General features: G+C 40.2%; 1 protein-coding gene across 4 annotated transcripts in view; it reads right to left on the bottom strand.

The window, feature by feature from the left end:
* DPYD (dihydropyrimidine dehydrogenase) overlaps positions 1–12885 on the bottom strand; it is a 365455-nt gene that overhangs the window by 15475 nt on the left and 337095 nt on the right. The gene's annotated exons all lie outside the window — the stretch shown is intronic.

Below are 12885 nucleotides of genomic sequence, written 5' to 3'. Positions count from 1 at the left end.
AAATGGTAGTAAACATGGATTTTTGCTTGATGCAAAAGACCATACCCTTCCTGCCCTGAAACTAGTTCCTATCCTGCAGAAGTATTTTATCCATCTCACTAAACCCTGTTCAGAAGCTCCTGCAGTACTGCAGAAACTAGCAGGTAGTAACAGGGGATCCATAGCCTCAGCAGTTGCTAGCATTAATTCACGCTAATAATACAACCTCAAAGAGCATATAGAACAAGATACAGTACGGCTGTGGTTATCAATTTTTTAAGAGGGAATTTCAATGTGAATTTTAAAAACAGAATTATTTAAAAATTTAGAAATTATTATTTTTTAAAATGAAGTAAATCCAGAAGAGGTTACCCTGCTCTTCTGCAAATCCTTAGGAAAAAAAATCCTCAATGAGCTCTGTCAGTCACGATACCCAACCCTGGGACCTCAGGCTTCTTGTTACGACAAATAAAAGCTTTCTTGGCTGCTAGGTTTTTGGCACTCTGAGCGTACAGCCGGGGGTGGGGGAGGTCCTTAAAATGCTTCCCTGCTTCCGAGACTGGGTTTGTGGCCTCAACACACTTTTAACTTCAAGTCAGAATAAGACTTGCAGTCCCGCGGTGCTCTCCAGAGGTGCTCTCCCTCTCCTGCAGGCTGGGACTGAGCCGTACTCTGGGACAAAGCCTCAGTCTAGGCAAATGCAAGACCAGAACTGTGGAGGATGTTGCAGACCCCATCTGTCCTGAATCTAGATGTAGCCCGAGTTTGCCCGTCAGCAAAGGGCTCTTATTTTGTCTGTTCAATGGGAACTTTGTTCCTGAATGTCACGTTCAAGGGCTTCCTTACATCAAACAAACTCTCCTTTCTGTGCTGTTGCCATACATGATCTCGGAACAGAAACGTTCTACGGTGTCTTAAAATAAGGCTTAAAATATCAGTGCTAACAGCAGTAAGGTAGTGGCCTTACATACTGAAGTCAAATAAGACAGCAAAACCAGATATATTTTGAACGGGAAAATGAGTAGAAGGAAGAATTTCCATTTAATCAATAGGCTTTAAAGCATACACATAGATACTCATTTCTTTAATGACTTCTGGAAAGCTTAAGACTTCTAGCAAAAAATCTAAAACATTTTGATTAAAAGTGTTCTTGTATGTCTGCTAGGCTGCATCAATTAGAAATACATTTTGGCTATGAATACGTAGTAGCTGTGTCACTGAGAAACTACTTTCTCTCCATAGTTTATGTGCTGATGCCAACAACTTTGGGCTTGAGAGGGCAGGAGACCTGATGACAAAGTGTTTTTGGACGCTTCCCTGTCTGGCCAGGAACTGAATTGCTGACTACGAGAGTAGGTAGCAAAGCTAATTTTGCTGAGGTTTTAACTGAAATAGTAGAGAGAGGAGACAGTTGTTCATGGCTTGACTGATTGAAGATCATCTTTGGGAAGAATAGCCAAATCTTTGCAGAATAAATCCTTTACTTTTCTGTTCTCTTAATGTATGCCCAAACTCCTAATTTCTACAGAGATACTGAGTATATTGAAATGAAATAGGTAATCTAAGGAAAAGTGTGAAAAAAGAATTCATTTTTGTGTATAGGCGAAGAGCAAATTACACAGGCAAGTAATTAATTTTCTAAGTTGTGAGATGAAAGTATTTAGATTTTTACATCTGACATAGCTGCTAGCTGGAATGTACAGCACACATTTTGAAAAGTGTGCAATGCCATCAGTACCATAATTCAGATGTTTCATAATGACATGCATGCAGTTAAATTAAACTACATAATCTGCATCTTTTAAAAATAAATGAAATTTTGATTAATCTAGAAAACTAACATCCAACATTCATCTTTGCTGTTCATTGCTGTTTTTCCATCAAGAAATTGATTACATGGAATTTAAAATAATTAAGGAAACACCTAGGTCTTAGTCCAGGTTTGGGCATACACAATGAGCTTCCACTGACTTAACAGAAGGTGACTGTGTGCCCATACAAATGGTCCGGTTATTTTGCATTTGGAGTCTAGTAGTTCACAAGCAGCCAAGCTTTCATCAAACAACACTGAAAACCAGCTATCTTTTCTATAAAAATAAATAATACATGAAGATGTAGCCTCAGGAGCTTAGAAAGGACTTATTGATGGTTCCCCTTATGAGTAATGCATAGATATAGGGAACGTTGATGAGACTGGTTATTGTTCAGAGCTGTGGTTAGAAACCGTTTGCAGTCAAAGGCCATAAGAAATGGCAAACAATATTTTAATGATGTGAGTTACTGGATATAGCAGAAGTGGAACCATGTTGAAATAACTGCTGGAGAGATGGATATTTAAGAGATTTTCAAACTAAATTATCTCTAATCATTGTAGGGGATATCTTCCTAAGCACATGGGGGATTTCACAGAATCATAGAATAGTTTGGGTTGGAAGGGACCTTTAAAGGTCATCTAGTCCAAACCTCCTGCAATAAGCAGTGGCACCTTCAACTAGGTCAGGTTGCTCAGAGCCCCATCCAACCTGACCTTGAATGTCTCCAGGGATGGGTCATCTACCACCTCTCTGGGCAACCTGTTCCAGTTCTTCGCCACACACATTGTAAAAAATTTCTTCCTTATATCTAGTCTAAATCTTCCCTCTTTTAGTTTAAAGCCATTACGCCCTGTCCTATCACAACAGGCCCTGCTAAAAAAATTCATCCCCATGTTTCCTGTACGCTCCCTTCAAGTACTGAAAGGCCACAATAAGGTGTTCCCTGAGCCTTCTCTTCTCCAGGCTGAGAAACCCCAACTCTCTCAGCCTGTCCTCAAAGGAGAAGTGTTCCATCCTTCTGATCATTTTTGCGGCCCTCTTCTGGACCTGCTCCAACAGGCCCATGTCTTCCCTGTGCTGAAGGCTCCAGAGCTGGATGCAATACTCCAGGTGGTGTCTTCACCAGAAAAGAGTAGAGGAGCAGAATCATCTCCCCTGACTTGCTGGCCACGCTTCTTTTGATGCACCCCAGGATATGGTTGACTTCCTGGGCTGTGGGTACACATTGTCAGCTTTTCATCCACCAGTACCCCCAAGTCCTTCTTTGCAGGGCTGCTCTCAATCCCATCATCCCCTAGCATGTATTCATATCAGGGGTTGCCTTGGCCTGATGCAGGACCCTACACGTGGCCTTCTTGAACCTCATGAGGTTCACACAGGCTCAATTTTCGAGGCCCCTCCAGGCCTCTCTGGATGTCATGTCATCCCTCGGGAATGTCAACTGCAGCACTTAGCTTGGTGTCATCCACAAACTTGCTGAGGGTGCACTTGATCCCACTGTCTATGTCATTGATGAAGATATTAAAGAGTACTGGTCCCAATACAGACCCCTGAGGAACAGTACTTGGCACTCATCTCCATCTCCATCTGGACATTGAGGTGTTGACCACTACCATCTGGATGCGACCATTCAACCAATTCCTCATCCACAGAACTGTCCACCCATCAAATCCATCCCTCTCCAATTTAGAGAGAAGGGTGTTGTGGGAGACCATGTCAAAGGCTTTACAGAAGTCCAGATAGACAACATCCATAGCTCTTCCCTTGTCCACAGATGTAGTCACTCCATCAAAGAAGGCCACTAGGTTGGTCAGGCAAGACTTGCCCTTGGTGAAGCCATGCAGGCTGTCTTGAATCACTTCCCTGCCCTCCATGTGTCTTAGCATAGGTTCTAGGAGGGTCTGTTCCATGATCTTCCCAGGCACAGAGGTAAAGCTGACAGGTTGGTAGTTCCAAGGGTCCCCCTTTCTAACCTGTTTAAAAATGTGCAATGTTTCCATTTTTCTAGTCACCAGGGACTTCACCTGACTGCCATGACTTTTCAAGTATCATGGAGAGTGGCTTGGCAACTACATCAGCCAGTTCCCTCAGGACTCTGGGATGCATCTTGTCAGGTTCCATAGACTTCTGTATGTTCAGGTTCCTCGGGTGCTCACGAACATGATCTCTTACAATGGGAGGGACCTTTCTCCCCCAGTCCCCATCTTGCGGTCCACCCACTTGAGAAGTGTGGGGAGAGAGGTTGCCAGTGAAGACAGAGGCAAAAAAGTTGTTGAGAACCTCAGCTGCCTTCTCATCTGTAGTTACCAGTTTCCGAGTCTTGCTCATCAGGGGCTTGACCTTCCTTTTCTGGCTGACATACCTGTAGAAGCCCTTCTTATTCTTTGCTTCCCTTGCAAAATTCAGCTCCAGCTGTGCCTTGGCCTTCCTGACCTCAACCCTACACAACCAGGCAGTGTCCCTATCCTTCCTAGGATACCCGTCCCTGATTCCGCTGCCTGTGCATCTTCTTCCTTGCCCTTTAGTTTGACCAGCAGGTCTCGACTCAGCCATGAAGGTCTCTTGCCCTCCTTTTGTGATTTCTTACACATGAGGATCAAGAGCTCTTGTGCTCTGTGTAAAGCATCCTTAAAGATCTGCCAGCTCTGTTCTGCTTCTTTGTCCCCAAGGGCAGTTTCCCAGGGGGTCCTATTGACTAACTCCTTGAAGAGATGGAATTTTGCTTTCCTAAAATTCAGGGTCCTGACTTTGCTATTTGCCTGACCCATATCCCGCAGGACTGCAAACTCCACCAGTGCATGATCACTGCAGCCAGGCTGCCTCCAATCTTGACGTCACCAATTAGCTCACTTGCAGTGGTGACCATCAGGTCCAGTATTACATCCTCTCTGGTGGGGCTGTCTATTACCTGGCTTAAGAAGTTATCTTCTTTTAATAGCACAATTCCCAATGAAAGCACAAGCACAGATCTTGGTGAGTTTAGCTCCGTTTGCTTTGAAACGTTTTTTGTTTTTGTTTTTTTAAAATTTCTAGATATTCCAATATCACTAAAATCTCCATACACTGATATCTTTGTCATAACAACATTTGCCTAGAAACAAAATATTAATATGAATATGTGGATGATAGTAAGTACTTAGAAGATTGCAACAAGCAGAGTAATTAGATAATTCTTATCTACTTATATATCTGTATCAGTGATGTTCTATAGCTGCATTATTTGTATCCGTCTCTATATAGCCATAATTCAATGTGTTTCTATTGGAGGGATAACATCAAGAATGGATCAAAAATAAATATATGAAGTGGTTTCACTTCATTGTTTATAATTGCATTATCACGAAACTGCAAACTTGAAATATTGTGCTGGAGTATTTTACAGAAAGAAAGGAAAAACGCAAATCCTCCCCCGCCCAAGATGTCCAAAAGCTGTCCTTTAACTGATGAACTGTATAAATCTCCAGCAACGTTGTGATTTTTGTTTCAGTAGTTTCTCCAAGGATTCATCATTGATGAATTTGTTCTCACCAGAAAAGCTAAATCCTACTCATTTAAAGATAACAGTATCTTCCACTAAAACTGTCTCTATCCAGATATAAAAAAGCATTACCCTGCCAATAGAGAACTGACAACATAATGAATCAACAATGAAACCTTAAGCCGGGAGAGCTTTAAGGTGAATAAGTCTGTTGTGATTATAATTTATTCATGGATCAATCTAAAGGTAATTGAGCATATTATGAACTAAAAAAGGTGCTTGTTTCCTAATGGCAAAAAGTAGAGAGAATGCTCTCCTTCAGATTCTGCAATTTTTATGGGCACACCAGCAAGTAGCCTAACCGGTGGAACAGGGTAGTGAACAGGGCAGTGCAATATGTGTCAGATGACCCCGACTTTATTTCTAACTTTGAAACTGATCTGCTCCTTATTCTGGGAAAGTCCATGTATGTCTCCATGATGTAGTCACGGGTTGCTTATTGGGGAGCTGTCTCCTGCTAAGGGGCTGGATGCTATCTACTGTTAGAAGACCCACATTTCAGCTGGCACACCTAGGTATGATTATAAACTAAAAACAAGCAACAGTCTCTTACAGTACTCTAGTGGATCTGAAGTATATCCTGCTGGTATACTAATGAGTTGGGGCATCAGAAAGAACACTGGAAAATAGTAATTTTCATTAAAATGATTTTCAGGGAGCAGTGGTCACAAGGTAAAGGAAAAACTGACATAAGCAATTCTAGGGATCTGTGGCTCATGGAAATTTGGGGCAGCAGTACATTAGCTATGAGGCAACATGTTTCAAAAATAATGTTTCCCTCAAGTGTGAAAAATTTCCCATATTGAATGTAATGTCATTATTCAATTCCTTTTACACCTGAGTGTTGCCTTCTGTCTGAGGTATGAAGATGTGTATGCATTCATTCTCTAAATTCTTCTTGTGCACTTTCAACGTGTAAACAATTTTAAGTGACACAGTGATGTCCCTCATGAATCCGGCAGTGGAACTGAAGCCAAATTGTCTTATTTCACATACTTTACATTTTTCAAGTGTAGATGTTTCTGCTTGCACATAGAAAAACTAGATAAGAACAAGAATAAAGACTGAAAAATGTCTGACAAACTGAATTGCTAAAAGAGAGTTCAAATTGCTCGACTGAAATATTCTATACTGATTGCCGTAGAGATGCACCAAACAATATCCCACATACTCTGTAGCTATGCAAATGGATGGATAACTGTGACACAAAAACCTTGCCACGTAGTGACAAACACTAGTGTGTTCCAAAACACTAGTGTGTTTTAGAAATCCAACAAGAGGTGGCTCTTCATCTTCCTTCTCAGTGGCTTGTTTTTCTAAATAGATCTTTCTCTGAAATGACTTAACCAACAGCTTTCCCACAGAGAAGGAGAGCATAAAGGAGGAGAAAATACAAACTATCAATACAAAAAATCAACTATCAATTATCAATTATCAACTATCAATTGATAGAAAATACAAAATATCAACTGTCTTCACAGAATCACAGAGTGGTTGAGATTGGAAGGGACGTCTTGAGACCATCCAGTTCAACCCCCTCAGAGGAGGCTGAACTACAGCAGGTTTGACTAGTTTGTCTATGAGGATGCTATGGGAGACAGTGTTGAAAGCCTTGCTAAAGATAACACCTAATGCTCTCCTCTCACCTACCAAACCAATCATCTCATTGTAGTAGACTATCGAGTTGGTCAAATGTGGTTTGCCCTTCATAAATCTATGCTGACTCCTCCCTCCCTATGAAGAGCAGATAATCTGTAGTTGGTTTAGCTATCCTCCCCGAATACCACTCCTGTAAACACACAGAAAAGCTGGGCTTCATCCCTTTGCTGCCTTGGCACGTCTACATGTAGGAAGGTTTCTCGTTGGCTTCAGAGAACTAGGGAGACAAGCAGCTGGGCAGGTAAAAGCTAAGAGTGTAACAGCTTGGGAGGCTACACAGCCAAGTGACTACCTCAGACACAGTTAAAGCTATGAAGCTTGCAGACAAGAACGAATGAATAGCTTTGAAGAGGGTAATAGGTGAAGCAGGACCCCTCAAAGTGGGAGCATGGTATGGAAAGGCAATCAGATAAGGGAAACATTAACATTTAAGCAAGGTAGACAGCTGCCCTCACCCAGGAACTACAAGAATTTAAATCAGGTTTGTATGGGTCATTTTATATGCCCTCAGCACAAAGGTTTTAGTAATGTTTGACCCCCATTTGTTCATGTGGAAAACTTTCTAAATTTGATGTATAAAGTTTTCCAGAGAAAGCAATTTTAATTTTAATGGTTTTTCCAGTTGCTTCTGAATTCTTCAAGTTTATTTTTTCTAAAGTTTAATGTACTCAAAATGGCTGCATATATTTAGAATCCTTATTACATGCTGCAGGTACATGTGGCCTTGACCATACTTTACACTGCGCAAGTTTCCATTCAGTGGCGTGCCTTCACCCTCTTGCAACTTTACCAAAAAAAAAAAAAAAATTACTAAAGTTTTCTGAAGTGGTGTCTCTTTTTTTCCGTGTTCTCAGAGAATACAATGAAACATGACTCCAGCATTTCCAGAGAGGAAGAAAACACAAAGTCCCAGTATTAAAGAACAGCAACAGCAACAACAACAAAATCTTGTCACAATGTCAAGGTACCTTGTTCTCCTTCTGGGAAAAAAACCAACAACCTAACCCAACAATAAAGCCAAAAGCTGAATTCTGTTCCTCTGAAGGTAGCAAATAACACACATATTCATATTCATAAGATTATACAGAGAGAACATTTTGCACAAGCTTTCCCCACTAATTGGGTAAACTGCTTAACTAATGAAAACAAAGTATGTATGGCAATGGAGAAAGTGAAGCTGCTAATTCTTATTCTGTTACATGTTCTTACTCTTTCAGACATTCAAAGCTAAATTCTCTTAAATAGCTGCTCTTCTCTGTGCCAGTCTGGCAATGCCCAGCGTATGGGCCCTTCCCATACACTGCATGGTAAGGGCCCACAGCATGAAGGAGTCATCCCGATGTCAGCAGGGTTCATGTCAGGACCTCCAGCAGGGAATCCTGCAAGAGTCCTCCCCATGGCATGCGGGCAGGTGACATGCCATGGAGAGGATGGGATAATTCACTCTATCATTCTCCAGCTGACAGAGAGTTTTTTGGGCCAAGACCAGTTACAGCCCCCAAAGCTGCTGTAGTTATGTTAGCAAGAAGCTGCAGAGAATTTGTCCCTTGTATTAAAGGATTCACACATTCTCACTGCTTCGTTTCTTACAGCTGAGATATTACTGGCATCACTGCCTTTAATGATGTGGAAATGCCTTCAAAAATAAAGGACTGAACACAACAATTCTTTAGAAAAAAATGAACTCTGCCTTTCAGTTATTTTTATTTTTTTTTTCCTTGGAACTTCTATTTGCTTCATAAACAGCGCTGTCTCAATATTCTGCAATTACTGCACATATACTTGTTCCTGTAACCTCTGCTCCCAACACCGCGTGTGTATATACCATTGCATTTAGTTACTCAACTATTCGGCCCACTCTTTAGAGCATGATTATTTAAAGCGGGTGAGCTAACCCCCAGCCGTGCAGTAATCCTGAGGCTAAACCGAACATTAATGTGTGTTCTAGGAAAACATATTGCTGTGACCTCACCATGAGATATACAGTACCATGCTTGAGCGTGCAGATAAAACCATTATTTAAAATAACAATTATTTCTTCTTTCATCATTTTTCTAACACTGCCAAAATTTTCTCTACTAGCTCAAAATCACGAATGAATTATTCTTCATGTTCTACCTCAAATGTTTGGTTTTTAGCAGCTTATATATACCAAGCGAAGGAAAAGATTTTAGGATTATAGGCTTACTGTAGTGCAGCAAAAACTTACATTCTACAAATGTACTGAAGTCATGAAATATTCATCAATAAAACAAAAAGGAGTTAATATTTGAAGCAAGCTTAGACATTTACAATCAAAAGCCAGGATGACATAGATGATAAAGAAAATGTTACCTTCTGGGGTGAAGAAAAGAAGATACTGATACACATTACTGTGCTACTTCATGAACATCTGGCAGTCTGTCACTTAATAGACAACAACATCTTCTCTAAACAGAAGAGACTTGAATTCATCAGGGATTCCTGTAGTACAGTATGTGCTTAACTTAAGTACCTGCTTTCTGTGATTTCCATAGATTACCATATTCATGACACCGTGGAGTGAAAGCATTCTTCTCACTCTCTAACCAGAACATGCAAAAGAAATTAAAACATTGGCAGGCACTTTGTCTCCAGTTTGTTGGACATGTGAGGAAAGGACTTTCCACCCATTTATGCAGATGAAATTCTGTCAGCCAAGCAGCAGCGTAACAAAGATGTCAGCAGAATGGCTATTAACAAATATCTGACAGGCAAGCAAATAGAACTGTATTTGAATGCATTTAGGAAACGTTGATCGCTATCAGTTGAGCCTTAGTACTGGAAAAAAAACTTTGTGCAAACAAGATTTTGTACTTTTACTGGTACAGAAGTGAAAATACATCAGTCCTCTATTCACATTTTCATGTGTATCTATATACCATCATGTATATATATCCATACATTCAGCTTGCACATTTATTGTATCAATGTTGCAAGTTACCTGATCGTATGAAAAAAGACCATTGCTACATACTCTTACCCACCTTCTCCTCCAAGCTGGCTGGTAACTGAGTTACTCAGAACAACCCTAAAATCATCTGTTTCTTTGGATTTAAGCATCCTTTTCTGGGAGTACATGTACTGAGGAGACTGAACTCTAGCAGTACCTAATGACCGTCTCTTTTCTAGGTCCTTTCAAAGAAGTTTCAGAGGTACTAGCTAGACAATTGTAAGGGAAAAATTAATCTTTTCTTACAACTATGAGAAAGCATGAGGATCCTTGCTGCTATGGCTACATTAGTGGTTACCAACCGACCTGTCAATCATAGATGCTGCTGACCCAGCAAGGTGAGCAGAGCAGTATTAAGCTGAATTTGCTAATTCCTCTTGTGCTAAATGAGCTGGGTCAGGTACCAGGAGCAGCTTCGCCCTGTTCCTAGAACGGTGAAGCCCCATGAAGCTGCATTTAAACTGCCTACATGACCTATGTGAACCTGTTCAAAAGCTCCTTGAGCAACCTGACGCTACCACGCAGCCCACGTGCAAATACACCTGGTGGGTAGGACGGCAGGATGAGGTGAAATGCACATCATCTACATGCTCCTTAGCTCTCCCACACTCCCTTCCAGCGTCTCCCTGGTGGAAATACCGCTCTAGACACCCTGCAGTACTTAGACATAGAAAGTTTATGTACGCACCATGGCAATGTAAAAAACATACAGTCTAATCAGTCATGCCCATCAAATGCATGCTCTCAGGGGAATGGGAGACTAGGCAGAGAGGGCAGCCAGCAACCACCCCTTCCAGCCTCTGGAAGAAACAAAGATTTTTAAAGCTACTCTATGAGGCTTTGACTACATTCAGTAAAATAACCACTGATGCCACTGTGTGCAAAGAAAAGTGCATTTTCACCATTGCCATACGTGTTTTAGCTGCAAATTTACATATAAAATACTTTTTACTAACAGTTACACCTTGCACAAGTGGTAAGAGCATACACTTTTTCCATCTGCTGGAACCTTTGCAGATTTTTGTTTTGTTTTTATTTTTGTTCATCCGGCCTTTTTGTTTTATGTATTTTTTACATGGAAGCTCCAGATTTATTACCAACTTGCCTATACTGTAAACAGCACACAATTTCAATATATCTAGAAATAAACTCTGCTTTCCCCTGGTAGATTACACACCACATAACTATACATATATTATTGCACTAATAGACGCTAATAGATTACTTAAATGCAAACCATTGCTAATAATTCCTAAGCAAACCTTCTTCCACTTTAGATTCATTGTAATCCATCTCTTATGGCAGATGAACTCCAGCACTTATCCTCCTTCTGCACAGACTACAATGCTTTCCCTCATTCATCTCACACACAGTAATCCTTCCATCTCTACTTCACACAATCCTAATTTAAATGTAAAGTATTCAGTGCAGACAAATGAGCTCTAGTCAACTCTTCCAGTTATGACCAAGAAGCCTACCACTGCCTTTTAGAATCTTCAAACTCAATAAAACAATGATTTTTATCATCACCTCAATAACCTAAACTCACTAAATTTCATGCTAAGTGTCAGAATGAATAGTTCTGGCATTAATAGTAAGTGCTTTTACGCCTAGATAGTCAGAACTCCCACTTCAGTTGGCAAGAGATAGGATGAGAAAATGCTGAATGCTTTCCTATGAAGAGTTTGGGGATTCTGGTTTGATTAAGGCCTTCCAACGGTTTTGAAAATGTGACAAATCAACACATAACATATGACATTTAAAAAATTATGAGAATATAGCCAGATGATAAAATTATAATGGCCCATTGAAAGAAAGTGATGATGAAGAATTTTGATCATTTGAAGTTATTAAAACTTTTAAACAGATCTAAAGAGAAGGAATTGCTAAACTATTCCAAATGAATATCAAACTTATCTTATGAATAAAATATCGATAATGCATTACAAAAGTGATATCTTCACTAAACCGATACAAATGCCTCCTATATCACCATCAAGTAGTGAGGAGATATCAATACGTAGGTTCCAAAGTAACAGACGCTATATAAAAACCTCATGTAGACAAACAGAAAAGTGCCCATTAGAATCAACCTTCCAAGTCCCCCACAGTGCCTCTCTTGCATATTTATCTCTTTGTAACAGCTAAGGTATAATATCTAAAGAATTATTATATTCTGAACTGACATTACAATGGTCATATATTCTAAAATGCTAATTTCATTAGATTTTCACTCAAGTCAATCAGAGGAAGAATGTGATTTTTAAAAATCCAACGTGCAAATCATTAGAAATACAGATCACAGGCACACATCACTGTATTTTTAAAAACTACCTTGTTTTAAATTACTATAATAGCTTTAAAATTGAGTTCTGATCATCTTGTTACTACAAGACTTCACTGATTTCTACACACAGTTAGGTTTGCAAGTATATGCATTCAGCTTGCCCTCTGCTATAAAATACAACCACAATCACACATTGCTTCAACAGGCCATCCACTTTTTCACTGGTTATGTGCTTCTTACAGATAAACAATGGAGATAGATAAACCTTTCCTTTTCATATCACTTCGCACTGTGTACTCATTGGGCTATTTTGCAGGTCAAAAGGATTGGTGTGGCGCAACAAACTATATAATTTATCCTTGCAAAGAAACTCCTGTCCTGATCCTACAAGCTTTTACGTGTGGCTGACCTTTAAACATGCAAGTAGTTACGCTGACCGAAATTAAGCCTATGTGCAGCAACTGGGGAAACCGGGACCATGTCTCACTAGCTGACCACAACCAACCCACTCTTCTTGGACGTGCACGCATGGTTCCACCTCACTTTATCACAAGAGTTACAGGTGCCCAATGAAAGATAAAACAGAGCCTACAGTGTTCACCTCTTTTGCATTGTTTGACAAAACTGTCATGTCTTC

Source organism: Rissa tridactyla, chromosome 8, assembly GCF_028500815.1.
Source record: "Rissa tridactyla isolate bRisTri1 chromosome 8, bRisTri1.patW.cur.20221130, whole genome shotgun sequence".
NCBI lineage: Eukaryota > Metazoa > Chordata > Aves > Charadriiformes > Laridae > Rissa > Rissa tridactyla.
The sequence above is the reverse complement of the archived record's forward strand: the minus strand, read 5'-3'. Positions and strand labels throughout refer to the sequence as shown.